Genomic DNA, 20,576 nt, shown 5'->3' on the forward strand with positions numbered 1-20,576 from the left:
AAAGTCAATATTGATTTGTTGCCAGATTCTGCATATCAACAATTGCACTTGAGTGTCCATTTACTTGCTCAGAAATAAATATTCCTGCCCAGCTGCACGTGCTGGTTGGAAGAGAATCAGTTTTCACCACTGGCAAGGGGACAGGTTGTTATCTCAAGCCACATGGTTCATTGATTTATCAGCGGTGGTGTAAATACAGAAATTTATAGGAATGCTGTCAAAATCATTTACTTAAAGGTTTTTTTGGAAGAAGAATGATAGCATGCTCCCAGGTAAGAGTGCAAGAGGCTTTTTGAGTATTTGGGCCTATTAGCTGGTTGAGGTAAATTATCTCCATTTGATGTTTCTGGCTGGCAGAGTTAATTTATTTGTACAAAAGTATTTAATGATGCAGGGAGATTGTTATTGGTGGTTTAATTATTGTTTTGATCAGAGCTTCTGTATGGGTGGTAGTACTCCTAATAAGATAATCATACTTTTTCATCTGTTAATGAGTCTTTGGAGTATTCCCAACACAGTTTTAAGTCTTAGTTGTTTTCCCGCTCTTGGTTTAATTTCTGTGTTTCATTTGGCTTGCATAATGAAACAAGATGGGCTGCTTTACTGCTGTTTATAATCAGTCTTCCTAACATGGTTTTACTGTGCTTGGGCTGATCGGGATTTTCCAAAACTACATAACCATTTCTAATCTGGGATGGGGGGTGGAAGAAATCACTTTGCCTGTAAATTGAAACAAATTAATTGGGCTTTTGTTCTTAGGTAGATTATAATATTGGTTTTGCACAATCTCGTTGTGGTATCTAAACTTTATCACTAAAAAGCATGTTGTCTGCCTCTCTTTTCCCTCTATAGCTCTTAAAAAAACCCCCCCAACATTCCCTGTATCTTCTCCTACAAAGACTTGGGTACAAGTGTTAAGTTGACTTGTATGAGAAGCTGGAAAGTAGATAGAAATGTTAAGAGGAGAACCATAAGAGAGCAAAGTTAATATCAAATAATCACAGGAGCTTTGCCTTTCTCTACAGATGAATATTCTAGTTCACATGGTATCTTCTTTAAGGAGTATTTATATACTCAATTTTCTCCTCTTTTGTGACCATACTTGCTTTCTCTCTGCTTCACTTTTTATTCTGAGATTATTGGATTACTGGCTCTGATTTGTTTTGAAGTCAACATTGGTTCTGTTGCAGTACTGTGCATGCAGAGACAGCCCACACTGCAGAGATATAAAAGCCATGGGGGACATGAAGAAGCAAGTGGTGCCTGAATGTTCTGTTGCCACAAGCACAAACAATATTTCAGTCCTCCATAATAGTTTTACAAGTGCCTACTACAAAAATTATACTGGAAGAAGGTGACAGTTAGCAAATTCCTTCTTCTCCTCTGGAATTTTCTCATCCTCTTTGATGCCATGGAAAAAGAAATGTACTTAAGTAGTAACAGAAGTGCTCCCAGTCCAGTTTTACCTTCAGAGCTGGACGGTGGCTTTTCATTAGGTCATTGTTAGACTCTCTTTGGAACTGCTTCACTGTTTCTTATGGGATGGGATGTTTCACCTGTGCCATCTCACAGAGTTTCCAGAGGCAACAGGAGGTGCATAGAGGTCTGGTAACATTCTGGAGATTAGTTACTGAAAAAGGAAAAGAAAGGACCAGAAGGAGCCAGATTAGAGAGGAATAGGGCTTCTTGTATTTCATCAGGTATCACAGATCTTCAGAGCTAGCAGTAATTTCCTACTTGTTACACAGTCAGCTGTGGAAAGGGCATCAACCACATCCACTTATAAGGAACTTGGGAAAACTGTAGGATTACTCACAGTGTCTTTCCCCATCTCTCCCAGGCTTTAGCCTGAAAAGTTATTCCCTTTCTCTGTTGTGACCTGTATAATGTGTCTTAGACATGCAAAGCATTCAACAGTGTTAACTAAGAAAAAATTATGAAGATTTTCATAGCATGGGAAGTATCCTAATATCTTAATTATTAACATGTGAACCTAGGGAACACAGCTAACACTGGACCTCATATATAGGGAGCTGTTGTACAAGTACAAATTAAAGCAAAACCTCCCTGAAAAGCTAAGTCTAAATAGACTAAACAAACTGCAGGGCAAAAATACACATGTAAAGTGAACAGCATCATGGCTGGTAAAAGTCAGGTTTCTTTCACAAATTTGTTTTTCTTACAATGATGGGAATCAATCTGTAGAGCAAAATAAACCAAACAACCCAATAGACACTAAAGGGAAATAATAAAAATTGGGTGTACAGCAGTCAGGAGAAATGAGAAAGAAGCAAGAATGCAGGTGGAAAAAGCAGTCAAGCATAAAGGACCATGTGCAAAAGCTGAATGGGAGAGAAGGTAGAAGCTGGGTGTCCCATTCTGTGGGGACCAGTTTCCAGATGCTTTCTGCTGCTGCTGCCAGCTGAACGTCTAACTAAAGGCCCTGTAGCCTTTTTTTTTATCACTTACTCTAAAATGACTGAAAAGGGAGTTACATGGGCCCTGAAGCCTCCTTGTGCAAAGTCTGGAGTCTGGAAACCAGAAAGCAAGCAGCTGGGGAAGGGAGATATGGAGCAAACCACTTGGATCTGTTTCTTCCCTCCATCCTACAGCTGAACCTGATCAAGCACACCTTCATGCCAATGAAATGCCTTTGAAAGAGAGCTGTCTCTAATATTTGAAACAAAGGGAAGGGTTGCCTCAATAACTATTAACATCCCCAAGGTCCAAGCTGCCAACACATCTGGCACCTGCTGCTAGTGGTGGGAGCATCTTTAACAAGGCCACTGAAGGAGAGAGATGGTCTGAATTGCACTTGTGTGCCACCAGCACACTTCTGCAACAGCAAAGGGAAGAGTTCGAGAGGCTCTTCCCTTGTGTTTGTGTTATGGTTCCTTTGAGGATTAAGAGATTGTCTTTCGCAGGGCTGTCAGCTGAGCCTTTCACCAGCTTGAACACTGACATAATTTTCAGGCTAACCAAAGTCTGAAAACAGGAAGAGCAAAGCAGAAGTCCAGGGATGTCACTCAATCACCCACAGGAGGTTATTTTCTGGGTTAGAGTTAGTCTGATTCACTGGCCACAGAAGTGGCAACTGCAAATACTTCAGTGGAGGTCTCTGGTTATTATCCCAGAAGTACGAGTTGTTGCCCATGGGAACAGTGGAGAACATTGAAGGTTAAAAAGTCTTTGGCAAATGTTCTTTAACACTGGAGTAAAATACTGTATATTTTGGAAGACAACATGCAGTTCTAAGCTAAACACCAACAGCATTTGCTGAGACAGTCCCCATAGTTATGGAAAACTTAATGAAGTCAAACCACTGTGTCGAGCTCCCTGTGTCAAGTCAGACTAACTCGACTTGGTCTCAGCTCCTCTTTGGGCATCCTGGGCTGTGTTGATCTGCCCTGCAGCTCTTGTAATGTCCCTATTTCCTTCACAAATACCAACTTTTGCCCCATTAAGGGGTTGAGTTGCAGACACGGGTCACATCAGGCCCAAGGATTTCAGAAGTAGTCTTGAATTTCCTATGTAAGGCACAAATAGTAATTCCAATAAGACCAGTACCTGATCCTCATATGTCTGGGTTAGCTCTAGTCTCACGACCTTTACTCAACAAATCTTCTACTCTAGAAGTAGGGACAAAACGTTTTAACCAACTTGTAACTAATTTGAACTGATATATCTGTAACTCAAAGCAATCACCTCTGTGTTTTGCTCCTGCAGACACTTGCGATATTTCTGTAACTGAATTATGCCCACTGAAGGGGAATGCTTTGCTGCATGAGTTACATTTCAGTACAGGCACAGAACTGCAAACCCACACTGGTCCTGTTCTCAGCACAGGAGTGTAGGGCTTGAACCTGCTGTCTGTGCACAAAAACGTTCAGTGGAGTCAGAGGGACTTCTTGGCACTTGCAGTCTATAGGAGTGTGATCCTAATTAATTCAGCAAAACAAAGCCAAGCTGAATGTTTCACTGAAAGGAGCAGAAACCCCTGATTGGGAAAACTGGCTGGCACTTAAATCTGGATATTGATTATCTAACACTGTTCACACATCCTGAATACTTAAGCTTCAAAAAAGGGTTTCTTAATATGAGAGAACCACAGAAGGAAAAGGTAGCTAGCAATATATGGGACTTACTGGTTCAAGTACTGAGGATTTAGGGGAAATTTAGAATCTGTCTTTAATCACTTCATGTAAAGAAGGAAAATAAATTTTTAATTATTAGGAGACTGATGATCCTAAAAGACACGTGGCTTATTTTACATGAAGCATTCCAATTTAATTTTGTAGAAGAAATGGCCTACCATAGTCTGCATCAAAACTAAAACTAGTTCTAAAATACAGTAGGAGGTTGTAGAGAAACAGGTGAACCATGGCAGTGGTAGCTTTGGTTGAAGAAGTGGGACATACTGAGAAATTTGTGGGAAGCCTGGAGCCGGGAAGTTTCACGGAAGCTCAGGAGCAGAGCAGGCTGCTTTACAGGAAAGCATTTGCCACCTTTCTCCTGGGGCCAAAGGTGTGGACAGGTTGCACAGAGAGTGAGCTGCTGGAAAAGGGGAAACCTTTGAGCAGGCTGGATGATAAATAACTTTAAAAATAGGACGAGAGGCTTTTTTTTTTTAAGGCATAGTATCTTGAACTGCTCTAGCACAATTGATGAAGATGATCTATTGCCTGGAGTACCAGAAATGGGTTGGAATATAACAGCAAGAAGTCATGCACTTAAAGATTAATTAGAATAACTGCAAGTAAGCTCAGAGGTTCATCAAATGTGAGATTACAAGAGGAGGAATCCAGGTACCTTACTGGTTGTAGGATAACTATGATGCCACTGTAATGTGGTCTTAAAAATGCTAATGTATTCTGGGATGCATCGAGTGAAGCATTTTCAGTAGACGGCGAGGTATTAATATCATGGTACAAGGCAGTTGTTAAGACCTTGTTTAGAACAGTGCACTCAAGGTAGAAGGTATAGAGGACATTGGAAGAGTAGAAAACCTATTTGGAGAGGAGATTAAAAACAAAGCAGAAGGACCAAGAAAAGATGATCTAATTGCTATTTTATAATTGCTAGTACATTTGAGGTAAATAACAGAGGGGCAAAAATGGTGAAGAACAAATGGCTATAAATTGGTAGTGAATACATTTACACTGGAAATTAGGACGTTTCTAGTTTCAGAAAAGTGGATGCTAGAAAAGTCTTAAAGATAGAAGCAAGACGCCTTGGCTGTCTGAAGGCAGAGTGTGTCTGAAGGTGTTGGGTGTCTTGTGTATCACCATTCCTGTCAAGGGGATATAAGGAGGCTTAATCCCCGCGTGATTAAGTGTGTATTTGCAGTGTGTTAGTCCCGTGTTTCAGGAGGTTTGTTGACATGCTAGAAGGTCCAGAAAGATTCAGCTTGCTTTCCGTGCCTTTTTAACCTCCAAATCACCAGAGGTGACACAAAGTTAACGTCTCGCGGAGCTGGCCAGGCGAAGGTTCTGTAAACAGCTGCTCTTCTGTGAGTGACGATTAATGGGACACAGAAGTCAGCGTGCAGTGGCAAAACGGACCTTCTAGGTGTCTCACGGATCAGACCGGTGTGGATCACGCTTCTTTCTCTATAATGTTTGTTTCCTCCCGAGCGTTCTGAAAAGGGCACGTTTCTTGCGCTTGCCGGACCGAGAACTTTGTGATACTTGACTTTTGCGGTTTTCTTCCTGTTGCACACTAGTTTGGGGCTGCTGCAGAACAAGTCCTCAGTTTCTCAGAGGCTGTGCTTTGGGAAGGGGGTGGATGCCGTGCCTCGCGATGGGCGCGGAGCTGTTCTGGGGGACTCGGGGCCACGGGCTGTGTGGCCGGGCTGGCCCGGGGCTACCGCGAGCTGCACCCGGTTATCCAGCCGGTGTCTGCCGGGACTCAGTTAGGCGGTGCGGCAGCAGTTTAATTTGAATAGTTAATTGCGGCGTGTCGGGCCGGGAGCGGCGGCGCTCGGCGGGGCCGGGCGGATCGGCTTGGCGAGACCCCCCTCTAGCGGATGGCCCGGGCCTCGCCCGCCCCTCGGCGGGAGCGGGAACGGGAGCGGGCGGGCCGCCGCACCGGGAAACGGAACCGCGGGGCAGAAGCGCTGCAGCCCCGCGGGGCCCTTCCCCGGGCAGCGCCGCGGCGGCCCCGCGCCCCGGGGCGGCTCCTGCCGGGCGCGGACCCCGCTGGCCCGGGCGGGCTGTGCTCCCTCCCGAGCGCGACGGGAAACGCCGCCGCTTTTATACTTTAAGCCAGTGGGATGCGGAGGCTTCTCATCCGCGTGGAGAGCAACATCTCCCCTGCGGAAGAGGGTGCGTGGCCGGGTGCATCCTGCCGGGCATCGCAGCGCGTCGCTCGGGAGTAACTGGAGCCCGGCGCGTCTCCGCGGTGCCGCCGCGCTCAGAGCGGTGTGTGCGATCTGCCCGCTGGATGCGTAACGAGCAAGTTCATGGTTCCATTCGTTCTTCCTGCCCGCTGTTCCGGCACTGCCGCTCTCTCTGTTTCTTGGTACTTCTCTGCTCCAGAGACGAACCATTACAGCTCACTCCATCCGCCCGCTCTTTCCCTCGGAGCACTTATTTCGGGTCGCTAGCAACTGGTGTCCACCACAACGCGGGGGCACCTCGGCACGGATCAGTCCCGGTGCCAGAAGGGCTGGGCGAGCCGGCCGAGCGCCCGCGGCCCCGGAGCGCGTCCCTGCGGGCGGTGAGCGGACCGGAGCGCGGCCGCAGCGCTCCCGCCGCCGGCTCGGGCCGCGGCGGGCGGGCGGGCGGATGCGCTCCCGAGGAGCGCAGGAGCTTTTCGCGCTCAGCTCCCGCTGTCCCCCGCCGCCGCTTGCTACGGCCGCCCGGCGGGCTCGCTGCCGGCCGCCGCCTCGGTGCAGACCCATCTGCGCGGATCGGGGCGGGGGGCGCTCCCTTTCCGCCCCTCCGTCCCCGCCGCACGGGCGGGAGCAGCGCGATGTTGCACAACCCGCTTCCTTTTTCTTTCGCTTCGCTGCGCCGCGGGCTGCGGCGTGGAGTGCGCGGGGCGCCGGTCCCCGCCCTGGGCGGGGGGGACGGCACGGCCGGTGCCGCCCGCCCGTTCCCCGCCAACTGCGGCGCCGGCGCGGCCCCGCGGGAGGGGGGGCACCGCCGGACCTCGCGCCCCGACGGACGGGGCGGGCGATCTCCGAGGGGAACGGGGCTGAACCCTCGCCAGGGCGCGAGGGGATGGAGCCGGGACCGCGCATCCCGCGGCAGGCACAGACCGCCCGCCCGCCCGGCTGTGCCCCTTCCCGCGGCGGCCGGGCCGGGCAGGGCGGGGCCGCCCCGGCGGAGTCGCGGCGTCGGCGCGTCCCGTTACCGGCGGGGCGAACCCGCGCTGCCCCCGGCGCGGCGGGAGCAGGTGTCCGGGGGCAGCAGCCCGGGGCGGCGCGGCAGGGGCGGGACCGAGGCCGGGCCCCGCGGGGCCGGGCGGGCGGCGGCGGCGGGCTCGGCGCGCCCGCGGCAGGAGGGAGCCGGAGCGCCCGAAAAGCCGTGAGGGGAGGGGAGGGCGGAGGGGCGGGAGGGGGGAGGCAGGCGGGCGGGCGGCGGGCGCATGCGCTCTGGCGGGCCGTGCCATATTGGAATGAGGCAGTGAGCGGAGCGCCGGGGAGCCCGAGCCCCGGCAGCGGCGCAGGGCTGGAAAAACTCCCCGCAGGTGAGGCGGGCGACGGCGGCGCCCGCGCGCGGGCGGAGCGGCCCCGGGCGCAGCTGCTGGGGGCGTTTTGCCGGCGGGGCGCGGGGGCCGGAGGGTTTTTCCGGGCTCCCGAAGTTTGGATGCGGGAAAAAGGCGGCGAGGCAGAAGAAGGAGGAGGAGGAGGAGGAGGGGGGGGAAGAGGCAGGCGGAGCGCGGCGGGGAGGCGGCGGCGGCGGCAGCGCGGGGGGACGCGCCGAGGAGCGATGCGCGGGGCTGGCCGGGCGCCGCCGCGCAACTGCCCGCGCGCAACTCTGCGCGCTCCCGCCGGGGGCCCGCGGCGTCCCGCGGCGCGCTCGGCCGAAGTTGCCCTCCCGGCCGGCGCCGCGCCCGCCCGGGGACGCGCCCGGCCCCCGCGGGAACTTTGTGCGCGCCGCGCCGCCGCCCCGGCGCGGCCGGTCCCTGCCCGCGCTCGCGGGGGGCCGAGCCCACCGAGCGCCTCCCGCTCGCCCCCCTCCCCCTCAAAATGGCGGTGGAAGGGGACCTTTAAACCCCGCTCCGCTCCGCTCCGCACCCCCGCCGGGCGCGGCCGCGCTCCGCTCGGCGCGGCGCGCGTCCCGCCCGGGGCAGCGCCCGGCGTCGCTCCCCGTCAAGTGGCCCGTCAGCGAGCGGCTCTCGCCTCCCGTTCTGGGTGGGTAGGTGCGTGTGGGGGGAGCGAGAGGGGCGGGCGCCGCCTCCGCGGCCGCGCCGGCGGCTCTCCCGCAGCGCCGCCGCCCGCGCTGCGGGGCCTGCGCTGCCGCGGGGCCGGGCATTGTGTGCGCGCCGCGCCCGCCGCCGCCGCTCCGCACCTCGGCGGCTCCGCGCCCGCCGAGCCAGGGACAGCCTTTGTCCCTCGGGGAGTCGGGCTGCGCTGCCCGCCGCTCCTGCACCTGAAGTCGTAAATCCACCCGGCGGTGACACGGCCGAGGATGCCCCGGGACGCCAACTTCGGGCTGGGGAGGGAGCGGTGCCGGGGCAGCGGCGGCGGGAGGGCTCCCGCCCGGGCAGAGCCGGGTGGAAGCAGGAGGGCGGAATGCCCGCATCGGAAGGACTGTGCAAGTTTTCCGTCCGTGGCTTTTTGCAAACTTGCTACCGGGGGCCCCCCTCATCCGCCCCCCTCCACAATGGAAATAATGAAAGGAGGAGAAAAACAACGCAGGCAGTTCATTGTGAATTTTTAACTACGTTCGCTATTGCAGTTCCACAAGGCCCTTATTTATTCAGAAATAGGCCAGTGATGCCTGTTTCACAGTCACATGTGTGCTTTAGCGGAACAATTATATCTACTTTGGAGAAACTTGTTGCCATTTTAAAATGATTTTACATGGTAACCTTCATGTCTGACGGTTTTACCCACTCTGACGCCAGAATTCTGGTGGGAGAGGTTTTACAGCAAAAGAAAAGGCCTACCTTGCTGTTTCTTTGCTGTTCCTTCCTTCCTTCATGGGAGCTGGCTGCTGTCAGTAGCCCAGGAGGTTACCATAGCGAACACTTCCCTAAGGCAGAATAGAAGGTGCACCGTGCAGAACTCATGCCGGAGAAAAAGGTAATCCACCTTGTAACTTTAGAAACATCGTTGTTGCAACTTACTTAGTTGTTTACAATGTATGTGAACTAGTCAGAAGCATCTGATTTGTAAGAGAAAAAGTTGTTAGTGGCAAATAGTCTGGTTCCCACAGGAGCAGGAGCTGTAACTTGTAGCATCTACAGCACCCGGCAGGATGGATTCCTGATGTAGCTACGGCGTGTGATTACTGTTTGAAAATAGCCAACTGTTGGGGCAAAGTAAATCAATGTCAAGATGAAAATAGATCAATTAACTGAAAACATAGGTTTCCTGTGTGGGAGCTGCTACTGACATGGATTTTACAATTAAGAAAAAAGAGCAAAAAAGCATCTATCTATCTAAGAGATCATCTCTAGGGACAAGACTTAGTGGGCTTCCTGCCTTCAATTCAGCCACTTCCTCTTTTGCGTTTGGTTTGTGAATTGTTGCTGTGATTGAGAGACAAGAATGAAATCTAGTTCTTCACGCAGCCTATGTTGGTGTCAAAACAGGAAGATTCTTCTCGACAAGACAGATAACCAAATAAAACTGATAGAGCCCACTACCTTTTTTTATGACTCACAGCTAAGAGGTAGCGTGGAAGTGTTGGGAGAATGGCTTTGCCAGTGTTTGGTGTGTCTGTGCTGGGCAGTTACACTGAAGACTTCAGTATCCTGTTACATGCACATGTTCTCCACAGGAGACAACAGTGCAAGATAGAGAGCAGAGAAACAGTGGCAGATCTTTGTGATTATTGATCTGTATGGGTTTTCCTTTGCCCTTTTTTCCTCTCTACTATTAATTTGCTAGTATTGAGTTTTCTTATCTGATTCTTAAACCTGGCAAACCTCCTAAGCAATTGCTGCGTGGAAAAAGTGGATTAAGTGTAAGCTGACATGTTAATGACTGATAGAGTTTGCATGGTGTAATCTTTATATTCTAGGAACCCTTTCACTGTCTCATGGGGAAGATGTTAATGAGTATTGCAAAAAACCCCACATTTGTCATAATATGTTTTGGTAACACTTTACAAGGGGTTTTTTGTTGTTTCATGGCAGACCAGTGACAGCTGTAGACCTTAGTCTTCCTATCTTGCTTGCTTTTTGAATCCACTGTATTTGGAAATCTCTTTAACATCATTGCTGTGCTTCCACTTACTAAGTTTGGCCATGGCACTGTCATCAAGCAGTGATGCAGACATCAATACAGTCATTTTGCACTGGCTTGACTTAAGTAATTGTCCTACAACTGATGCACTTGAGACACGTGGCAACTTAATTACACCAACAGGCTGACAGTGAAATGACTCATGGTAAATTCACTGAAGTGTCCTTTAAGTGCATGAGAAATTTAAACCTGGGAGGTGTTTAGCGAGGGACATTTTGGGGAGGGAGCTTCCAGTGCCTAAAAACACAGGGCTTGCATCACATGCATTGTTCCTATAATAATATGGCAACCTTAATGCTGCAGAGCAGTGTTCCGATTTGGTTTCTTGACCTTTTAGATGTGCATCTCTGTGTTTGGTAGATTGGTCATTGACTTAAAACAGTGTAGCCTGTGTAAGTTACAAATGTTTTCTGGAGCTGTAACATTTTTCTTTTGCTCATCTGACTCATCTTGCAGGATGAGTAGCAGATTTTTGTGTATCATCTTGCTTTGGGTAGCTTTGAGCATCAGTGTTGCTGCTGGTGGTGGACTTGACTTTGTGCTCCTTTCCTTCTGCACTTGGGAACTGGCTGTCAGATTTTAGGTCATAGGTTTAAACTGGAGGTGGGTGTTGTTTAAAGCTTTTAGGTTGTTTATTTTTTTCCCTCTCAAGATTACTTACTTACTTGAAAAGTCAAGGGATAACATAAGGGGGAGGGTGTTGATTTGTTAGTTTTGTTTTGATTCAAATGCTTGTTGAAGTTGCCCTGTATGCAAACATTGTGTCAGTGTGGAAGATCCTGAAGGGGAGATTTAGGAGTTTGCATTCTCCAAGTTCAGCAAAAGTTGAAAATTAGCGTAAATTTTTATCTTAATTTTATACTAATATCTTACGATTTTTAAAGCCATGATATCTGTGTAATGATATTTTTTATGTAATTACATATTTTACTAACTTTAATGTATAATTATTTCCACTGCTTGGTTTTCTTTATATTGATAAAGCCTATGAAAGAAGCACTGAGATGTTAATTAGTTCTCATTTGATTTTAAAATAGTTTTGGTTTTAAGGGTACAGAATATATATATATATATTTTTAAGTTAGATGTGGCACATGTAAGACACGTTTTGTGTTCACTCTGTATCCATGTCGATTTTTCCACCCTTTTCCTGTACTTTGCTAACAACCTTTGTGGATTGGTGGTGATAATAGGAGAATAATAATAATAACAATAATGACAATAATTACAGTAATAGTAATAATTATTATCATCATAGTTATAATTACGCTTTTGCCGCTATCTTATGGGTGAGACTGTATTTTTTAAGTGTTCTTAGCAAAGGCTGGTCTGTAGAATTAAAGTATTACAGCATGAGTTCTACTCTGCATTCTTAATAGGGCATCTCTTAGGGGAATTACATGTTTGAATATTTTAAATGTCCCCCTGTGAAAAGGAGGGTGTGAGCTTAGGCTGGAAGATATTCTGCATATCAGTTGGGACTCTGCAGGTAACTCTCCACATCTCTGGGAAATGAGTGAATTTTAACTAATGTAAAGCTGCACGGTAGTTACCAAGTCCTACGTAAATGCTTAAAAAACCTTTGAAGCTGGAAAGCAATAAGTCTTCGGGGCACCTTCTGCTTTGTTTGTTTTGGAAGTGTTGGATTATCACCCCCAGACACCACTGAGGAGCATTTTGCTGGGAACTGTGCAAATAAGGAAGGCCTGTGAGCTGCAGGAATAAGGAAACCCAGGTCCCAAGGTCTCTTTCTTCCTCTACCTCCCCCTCCTCTTTTTCCTTCCTTACCTCTTCTGGATTCTCTGCAATGTCTTTGTTCATCTTTCAGTGGAGGCAGTGATGTTCAGATTTATTTTCCCTGTGAAAACAAGTATCCTATTCCAACACTTGTAGGATCTGAGTGTTGTTGAGACCCCCGCCCCTCAGTCATGTTTTGTTGATGGGGTTTGAGGAAGAGTCACGAGAGGATAGGCAAAAAATGGGTACATGCAGACATTCCAAATTAATCCAATGAGCCTTGTTTCCTAAGAAAACCAGGTAAGCAACAATGTTAGAACCTGAAGTAAGGAGGGCTTCAGTGAGGTTTGAAGTAGAATAACCACCTCTCCTGTGGATGCCTGACTCTAGAACTGGGGTTTTGGCCCTTTCAAGCCGGCCTTTTGTTTTGATAGCACAGAGCAGCCTTAAGTGACACAAGTTGCTGCACAGATTACTTCTTCTAAATAATGAACAAATAGGAGTTTTACCTTCACTTAAAGTATATGGGAGCCATGTGTTTCGTTTTGGGTTTTTTCACCTACTGGGACTTGGCACACGGACAGGTTGCAGATGCTCACCTACAGTGCAGGTGGGTTTCTAGCTACAGAGGTAATCTGAGCAATTTGTTCAGTGGATGTGGACATTTAAAATGTGATTATTGTCCCTAGAGTCACCCTGAGCAGCAGCTTGCTGGTTTTCAGGGTCATTGTTTATATTGCTATGGCACTTCATTTACACTGGTTTATTTGCTGTTACACTTGAGGGGACACTTGTTCACTATAGAGATGATCTCTTTCTTCAAACAGATGAGTTGGGAAGGAGATTAGTGGAATGTGATGTTATCTAAAAATGATGCAGCCATTAAACCAGCTTTGAGATTCTCTGAGAGTACTGATGAGTGAGAAAAGAGATGCATCTTGGATTATTTTTTCTCTCTAAGAGTAAACTGTACAGAGCTGAGTGACCTCTCCCATTTTGGCTGATTGGAGTTGAGGGCTCTCAGCATATCTCAGGAGATGCTCTGTCTTGCAGAATTGGGTCATTGGTTGAAAGTAATGATGGTGGTGGGGAACCCTGCAAGGTTTTGCTGTTTGTCACTTAATCTTTTTCAAGGATGTAAGGGACTGGAGCAGTGATACTGAAGTAGAGATCAAGTGGTTTGGGGAAGATGAACTCCAGCTTGATGTATTTAGAGGCTGTAGTCACTATTTCTTCTGGGGATGAGTGACAGAAAGCCATGAATAGCACCTTCAGATTTGTCATTGTTTCCAGAAGAACCCAATCAAGCCAGGAAGTGAAGGCACTTCCCCTCCCATGCTGGGTGCACATTTATTACAAATGGCTCTGAGTTCTGTGGGTGTCTCCCCTCTCCATGCTGGAGTCAGTGCTGCCCTGGCATTTCTTATCTCTTTCTTGGTCTCTTGACCTGGGAAAATATATAAAAATCTACTTTTTTTTTTTTAATTTGGTATATTTTTTCTTTTTGTTGCTTGACTGTAGGAAATGCATTTAGAAGTCCCTACCTCCCCAGGAGCTGTCGTAATGTACACGTTTGCAGCTGGAGCACGTGCACTTTGCTCTCTGCATGGGGAGCCGTGGCCTCTGGCTTAAAAAAAGAAAGTTATTTGTCTTGAAATAATAAAAAAAGAAAAAGATTTTTAAATCTAAGGACTGTGAAACTCCATTATACTGTAAAGTCTTGCCTGAAACTAGGATGGGTTTTTGTAAGTCTCTTTCTTGTCAAAGCATCTTTTCTTGAAAGGAGGCCAGTGTTGGCCTCAGTGCCCAATAACTTTGCTCTGAGAATGAGGACACGGTGCAGTAAAAGCTGTGCTGTTTTGAAGCAGGAGAAATGCTAGAGAAGCCCAACAGGTGTATGTCACTCTCATATTATTAATATTTATTTTTCCCTAATGTTGAGTTCCAAATATGCCCCTATTCATGTATTGAGTACTGAGTTGTTCGAGTGGTGTTTTCAAGTAAATTCCAAGATCTGTCATTAGATTCTTAAAGGAATGTCCAAGCAGGGAATGCCGAGCAGACAGGCAGGGGGAGAACATGGGATGCTTTCTTGCACTTGGGCCAGCAGAACTCACAGAACACACATCCTAAAAAAGGAAATTATTAAAGAAGGCAGTGATTCCTTCCAGGATTAACTCTGTTCATTGCTCTCTAAAGTGTTACCATGAGGGTTAAACTAATGGCCCTAAGAAATAATGCAAGGCAGGATCAGTCAGAAGTGTTACATATAGAGCACTAATTGGCCAATTGAACCGAGTTAATCAACTCCTTTTAAATGAATGTGTCCATGGGCACAGGCATAGGAAAATCTTCCCCTCTTCCAAAGAAGTTTTTTCTCTTTTATTTGCAAAACAAGACCTAATCAATTTAGCTGGAAGGCTTTTTAGTCCAGCGGCCAAGAGCAAAAGTCTGCTTTTCCAAGTGATTATTTTATGTCCTAAGTTATTTGTTCAACTTTTTTAATAGATATTGGGCAGGGAAGAGGAATTGAATTTTGAATTCCCCTTGCTGTTGGGGTCAACTCTTACATTTTGAATTTGTTCCTTAGCAAATTTAAACATGTAATTTGTCACTCCTCTTAATTAAAACCAGCGTATTTGGGGAAGTGGCTTTGTCGAAGCACATGAGTCCAGTTTATTGTGATAATAAGCCAGTCCTAGATAATTGTAGCCTTGCTGCAAGTGTAGAGGGAGTGTGTCCCAACAGTTGATTTGCTTGGTTTGGGGTTCTTTTGCCAGTTCATCTTATGTAAGAAAGTGATAATGACTGGAAACTGAAGAATCAGGGAAGATTGCCTCTTTTTCCAGTCTTTGTACAAAAATAAGAGGAGCATAACAGCTGGAAGGACAAGATGACAATAAAAACCCCAACTTTTCAAACTGAAGTTAATGTTTCTTGGTTTAACTCTATGTTCTTACTTGTTGAAAACCAAAATATTGTTTTCTTTGTTTCTGTCTTCTCTGTATATGCTTTTAAGGTAAGAATATTAATTACCTAAGTAAAATTAAATGCAGTTTTTATTTGTAGTTGAAGTCCAATTTTCATCTAAAAGCAACCTGACATAAATTATAATTCTTATGATTATCCAATAAGAAGTACAGACATTATCTTTTTATAGTAAAACCAAGTTTTTTGTTTCAATATTCAAGTTTGATCTTTTGCACTTGTCCTTTGTTTCCAAACAGTGGTTGAATCTTACTGGGAACTATTTTTAGGTTATTGAGAAATTGCAATATAACGTAGTTTAACAAGCTTTTGTTTAAATCAATTTATGTGAGTGCTTTCCTTTTGCGTAGATAATGACATCAAAATATGCTTCGTTAGTCTGGATCGTTCTTACATGCAGCTGTGAGTGTAGATAATATTACAGAACAAAATAACAACTGCCTATCAATTAATGAAGGCATCTTTATAGAAGAATAGCAGCATTGATGTTTGTGAAGAGAAGGCTGGGTCACAGTGGTTACGGTGGTCAGGCTGGAGGAGTCTCTGAATCAAGCAGTGGCTTTTGGATTTCAAAGACTAAGAGTGTATGATTTCTTTATTATCTGCCCAGAAGGGAGAGAGATCTGCCTTACTGCAGTGCAAAAACGTGCATCTGGCAAACAGCACGGCAAAATCCACTTCAGGGTATAAACTTACTCCTTCTGAGATTCTACCTTAGCCCTGAGATTTGGAAGAAAAAGACTGGTGCCATGGCCGCTGGAGGGGGCTGGGAAGTTTCTGTGCTTTGCTGGAGGAAGAGTGGCTTCAGGTCTGTCTAAAATTGTGAGGAGTGTAAAAATTGTCACAACGTGTCCGATCAGTAGGACACCTAGTGCTGTGCCTCACCCCAGAAATCTTTTGAAATGAGGCTAAGAATCAGTGAAGTAGAGCACGGTCCTTCGGCTGCGTAGGAACCGGTGACTTGACCTGTTCTTTGCCATTTGTCTGATCCTTCCTGTGGTTATGAGTCTGCAGTTTATTATGTGCCATCTGAAAAGGTGCTCAGTTTGTGTTTTCTTGTTCCTTGTGATAGGAGAAACAGTGAATAACCTTTCCATATTCTTCTTTTTCGTACTAGTTTTGATTGTGCACATCTCTTGTTCTCTTCCATAGTGGCACCGTTGAGCTAAAGAAGGGAATCTCTTTTGTTGTACAGAAGGTGCTGAAGCCAGTCTACAGCTTGTGTGTGTGCAGTGCTGGAGTGGGCAGGGCTGCTCTTTCTGGTTGGGGGTATTTCTTAACTTTGCTGTAAAACTGAATTATACATCCACCTCTGTTAGTACAGAAGTATTTCAAGCCTCTGATGGTCTTTGTTACCTTTTTTGTGCATCTCCTAGTCTTGCCATGGCTGTTTGACACCAGCACTACAGGATGTCTCAAGGGGCTCTGAATTTCTAGAATTATAACACGGTGTTTGTTGTTTTCTTCTTCATTCCTTGGGGCTCTTAATGAGTATGGAATTGGTGTTCCAAGAGAATTAGTTGTAACAGTTTCAAAATTCCGAGTTGCAGTAGCTAATTAAGATCTCATTGTATAGGTGAGGTTATTTCTTTATGTCTTTTTATCCTGCTTTTAATTTCATCTGCTATTATCCTTCTGCAGTTCTTAGCACACGGCATTTATTTCTTATCTCTTAAATAGTTTTGTATTGTCTTAAAACTTGTACTCGTTTCATGTTTGTGTGCTTCTCTCGAAAAGCAGGACACAGTATGGACTCATTAGTTCTCCTTGTATTGTGAAAAAAATACTTTTTCTTTCTGTCATTTCTTCCTGTCTTTAAATCAGCCTTTTAAGGATGAGATGATCTTCCAGAAAATGCTCCAAAATATTTCAAGTCTCAGTGGATGAGAGTGCCCTCTCACCAGAGGTGACCATTAAACTTGGTTTTGGCCTTAATGCTCAGATGGTATCATATGCTTTGTAAAACACTTACTTCTTGATAAAGTAGTTGATGAATTAACTTCACTAAATGATGAAACTTCGTTAAATGAAGGTATCTTTGACTAGATCTGCTGTGCAATGTGTGATATGGAATTTAACACTGGTGTTTTCAACATTTATTCCAAAGTTCCCTGGTTGTGAAGCTTTTAAAATGCTGTTAATTCAGATATGTATTCCAGGCTTCCCCACAGCCACCAAGTGCTGTGGTGTGAGTAGATCACTGGATGCTTCAGTTTGGAAAATGGCAAAATGAGCATTCCTGGTCTAGATGAACAAGACCATCTCTGTCTCCTTGTACGGGGCCTGGGCCCTGTGCCTGACACCTGTGTGATGTGCGTGGGAAAACATGGATTTTGTATTTAATTGATATTACATGGGAATATACCACAATCCAAAGGATCTATATTCCACATGATTTACTTTGGTATAAGGTAATAATTGTGTTGGAGATTGTTGAATCAAGAAGCCAGAAAAGTGATTTCATTTTGCTGTTAATGAGTGTTTTTAAATCGGCCCTTTAGAAAAATCCATTCATTATTTCTCTGTCTCTCAGCAGTTTTCTCTTCAATTTGTGGCCATTCCCTTCTCCTGGATGTGCCCAGCCCTGGTACGGGAGAACAAGCTTTTAATCTTTTGTGTTTAGAAGATCATTTTTGTAACCATAAATGCTAACAAAGTACCTTACCGGAATTAAAGTTAAGATGTTGCAGAGGCGTTGACCTCAGCTCTGGAAAGCTTTTAGGGAGTACTTTTTCTGGGCCTCTTCTTCACTCAGTTTATGTTCTTGCTTTGCATAGAGGTCTGATAATTCATGTTTTTACATTCTTGGTACTCCGGGAGTGATCATGGCAATGCTTGTCTGTGCAATTTCCGGTTGCAGCTGAGGGCAGCACTTAAGTGTGAGATGGTGTCATTTACATCCAGCACTGCTCTTGCCACTTAGTGTTTCCTACCAACTCCATATCTATAGGGAGCAAATCAAAACAGACTGGGGCTGTCAGCAGAGATGTTTTTTAAACACAGCCAGGCAAACGGTTTTCTTTTCCACTTAATCAAGAGTATATTTAAAATTGAATGTCACAGCGGAAGCACGTGATTATAATACATACAGATATTTCTAGTGGGTCGAGCTCTAAAGAGCTTCCTTAGGCCTACAGTTTGGTGCAGAGTATTGACACAGGGGAAGAAAATCCAGGAGTCTTCATAAAATAACTTCTTAAGGTAATGTTTTCAGGACAAAGATATCCTTTGATTTTTCTGAGGCACTGCTTTTATTACATCCCGCTACAGAATTAAAATTCTGATTTGATAATCACAAGTATTGATGCAAAAGTTGAAGTGGAACTTGAAGAATATTATCTCTCTTTTATATTTGCATGTTAATAACAGAAACGAGGTTGTATGTGCCAGCACAGAGATGCCTGAAAAAATACACACTGAACCTTGCAGGGATAGAACTGCAAAAATAATTCAATGGGAGAAAAAAAAGTATGAATTTGAAAACACTTTTTATGGCAGTGTAAATGTTCCAGCGTTGTCAGGATCAAGCTTTGAAATTGTACTCCTAAAAATAGAGGAATCTTTTTCAGTTGCACTCTGTCTTTTGAGCCCTTAGGCTCAAGTCTTGTTTTTCTCTCTGTATGAACAGACATGCAGAAAAAAATCTTAAAATGAGAACAGATTTTCTTGTAATTTTGCCATTCCTGATGTTGGGGTAATAAGAACATCATCACTTACTGTGAGCTCTTCACTAAAACCCTGTGCTGTAGCTATTCTTAGGCCTTTAGGCCTGTTAACATTCTTGTGATTTGAAATTTGTGTCGTTGAAAGCTGTTGTCTTTCTTATTCCTTTTTTTTCCCTCTTTTTTTTAAGCTTTCAGTACTTCTTAAAGGGAGGAACAAGAAGGAAGCATGTCAGTTAATGAGCAATAACAAAAGGCAAGGCTGTATTTTGGTGGCATTGCCTGGAGAGAGGGAATGCCATGATTTAGCACCGCTCATAATACTGTAATTCCATTTAGGAGAAGATGCAGGGGAGGGCTGTGTTTTGCCACCACAGTTTCTACATGCAAAGAGTGGTAGAGTCTTAGCAGTGATTCAAAGGGAGCTTTAGCAGGTTAAAACAGCATTTCAGTGGATAATGCAGAAACAGCTCGTGAGCTACAGTGAAAATAGGTGACTTTGGCTCCCCGTCAGAAGGTTTGAAGATCACATTTGGTTGAAGATGTTCCAAGATCACATGCAGGGACTTATGAAGATTATTTGTGTTGATGCCTGAAGTCTCTTGGAATTAATCTATCCAGTAAGACCTATACTGGCATTAAAGCCAGCCTAGTGTGTATGTTTTTCTCAGTTTTCTAGACTTAAAATGCCACATTTAAAGCCTTGTTACTCAGAAATGTTTTCTCAGCCTGTTATGAAATTTTGCTTACTTCACTTGAAAGGCTCGGGTACTGCTTTAGTACCTGAAGTGTATGAAGTAATTCAGTCTGTAAGGTGAAAAGGAACTATATTTCTGTGCTTTCAGCCTCTTGTTATTTCTGCTTGGACATAATATTGAGATGTGCTGGCAGTGGAACTGAAATAGTGGCCAAGTTCTGCTCAGTCAGTAATGATAGCTGGAAAAGGATTTTCTTTTCACGTAGGAGAAGTTAAGTGTCAGGGCATCAGACAGTCAGGAAGAGTGCATTGCTGACACAATGGCAGTGTATTGAAGGCAGCTTGTCTTTGTGAGATTTGTTGGATCTCAGAGGTAGAACGAAAAACATGTTATGGTACCCAGATCAGTAATTTCAAATAGAATAGTGTGTCCTGTAAATACCTACTGGTTGAACAGACTTCTTCTAAGCCCTTTGTGATGGAGCTTTGGACATTGATATTTCTAGGTTCCCTTCAGATAAAAAAGGAATTATTTTTTTTTTTGTTATCCTTACAGTGCCCCTCCTTTAGATATGCATTTATTTCCATTAAAAACACATTTGCTAATCTGAACTGGAACCCTTTTAAAAACAAAATGTGAATGAAATCTCGGAAAGCAGTGGGAGACCTCAGGACTCTACAGTGAAAGGATTGAACTCTGCCATCCACAGCCTCTTATGAATAAAGTTAGCCTTCTAAAGATAAAAGAAAATTCAATTACAAAGCAAGAAGGAGGGTGAAGGGGTGTAATTAAAACACATAATCCTAAAAACAACATGAACAGTGCTTTTTCATGTTATACTTAAAGCAGTCTGCTTTGTGTGTGCAGTTGCTATTGCTTAAGATTATTGATTTAGTTTCCTGGGGGAAACACTTTTGAGAGGATGCAGAAAGGATGACGTCTGTAACTGGCAGTATGATTTCACACAAGCATTCCACTTAAGGCAGCTTGGTGGAGAGTTTTCCTTCACTGCTTGCTAATCTTTCTTAAAAAAAAAAAAAAAAAAAAAAAAAAAAAAAAAAAAAAAGGGGT

General features: G+C 45.4%; 1 protein-coding gene across 7 annotated transcripts in view; it reads left to right on the top strand.

The window, feature by feature from the left end:
- Window positions 1-20,576, top strand: part of SFMBT1 (Scm-like with four mbt domains 1) — a 106,267-nt gene that overhangs the window by 21,934 nt on the left and 63,757 nt on the right. The window contains exon 1 of one of the 7 annotated variants that reach the window (XM_017820020.1): window positions 7,608-7,692. The exons of the other annotated variants lie outside the window; for them this stretch is intronic. The gene's annotated coding sequence lies outside the window, so the exon portion shown is untranslated. Of the gene's footprint in view, window positions 1-7,607; window positions 7,693-20,576 lie in introns of those variants that run through there. 7 annotated transcript variants of the gene reach the window in all.

Source organism: Lepidothrix coronata, unplaced genomic scaffold (genome assembly GCF_001604755.1).
Source record: "Lepidothrix coronata isolate B3197 unplaced genomic scaffold, Lepidothrix_coronata-1.0 Scaffold78, whole genome shotgun sequence".
In the NCBI taxonomy this organism is placed as follows: Eukaryota; Metazoa; Chordata; class Aves; order Passeriformes; family Pipridae; genus Lepidothrix; species Lepidothrix coronata.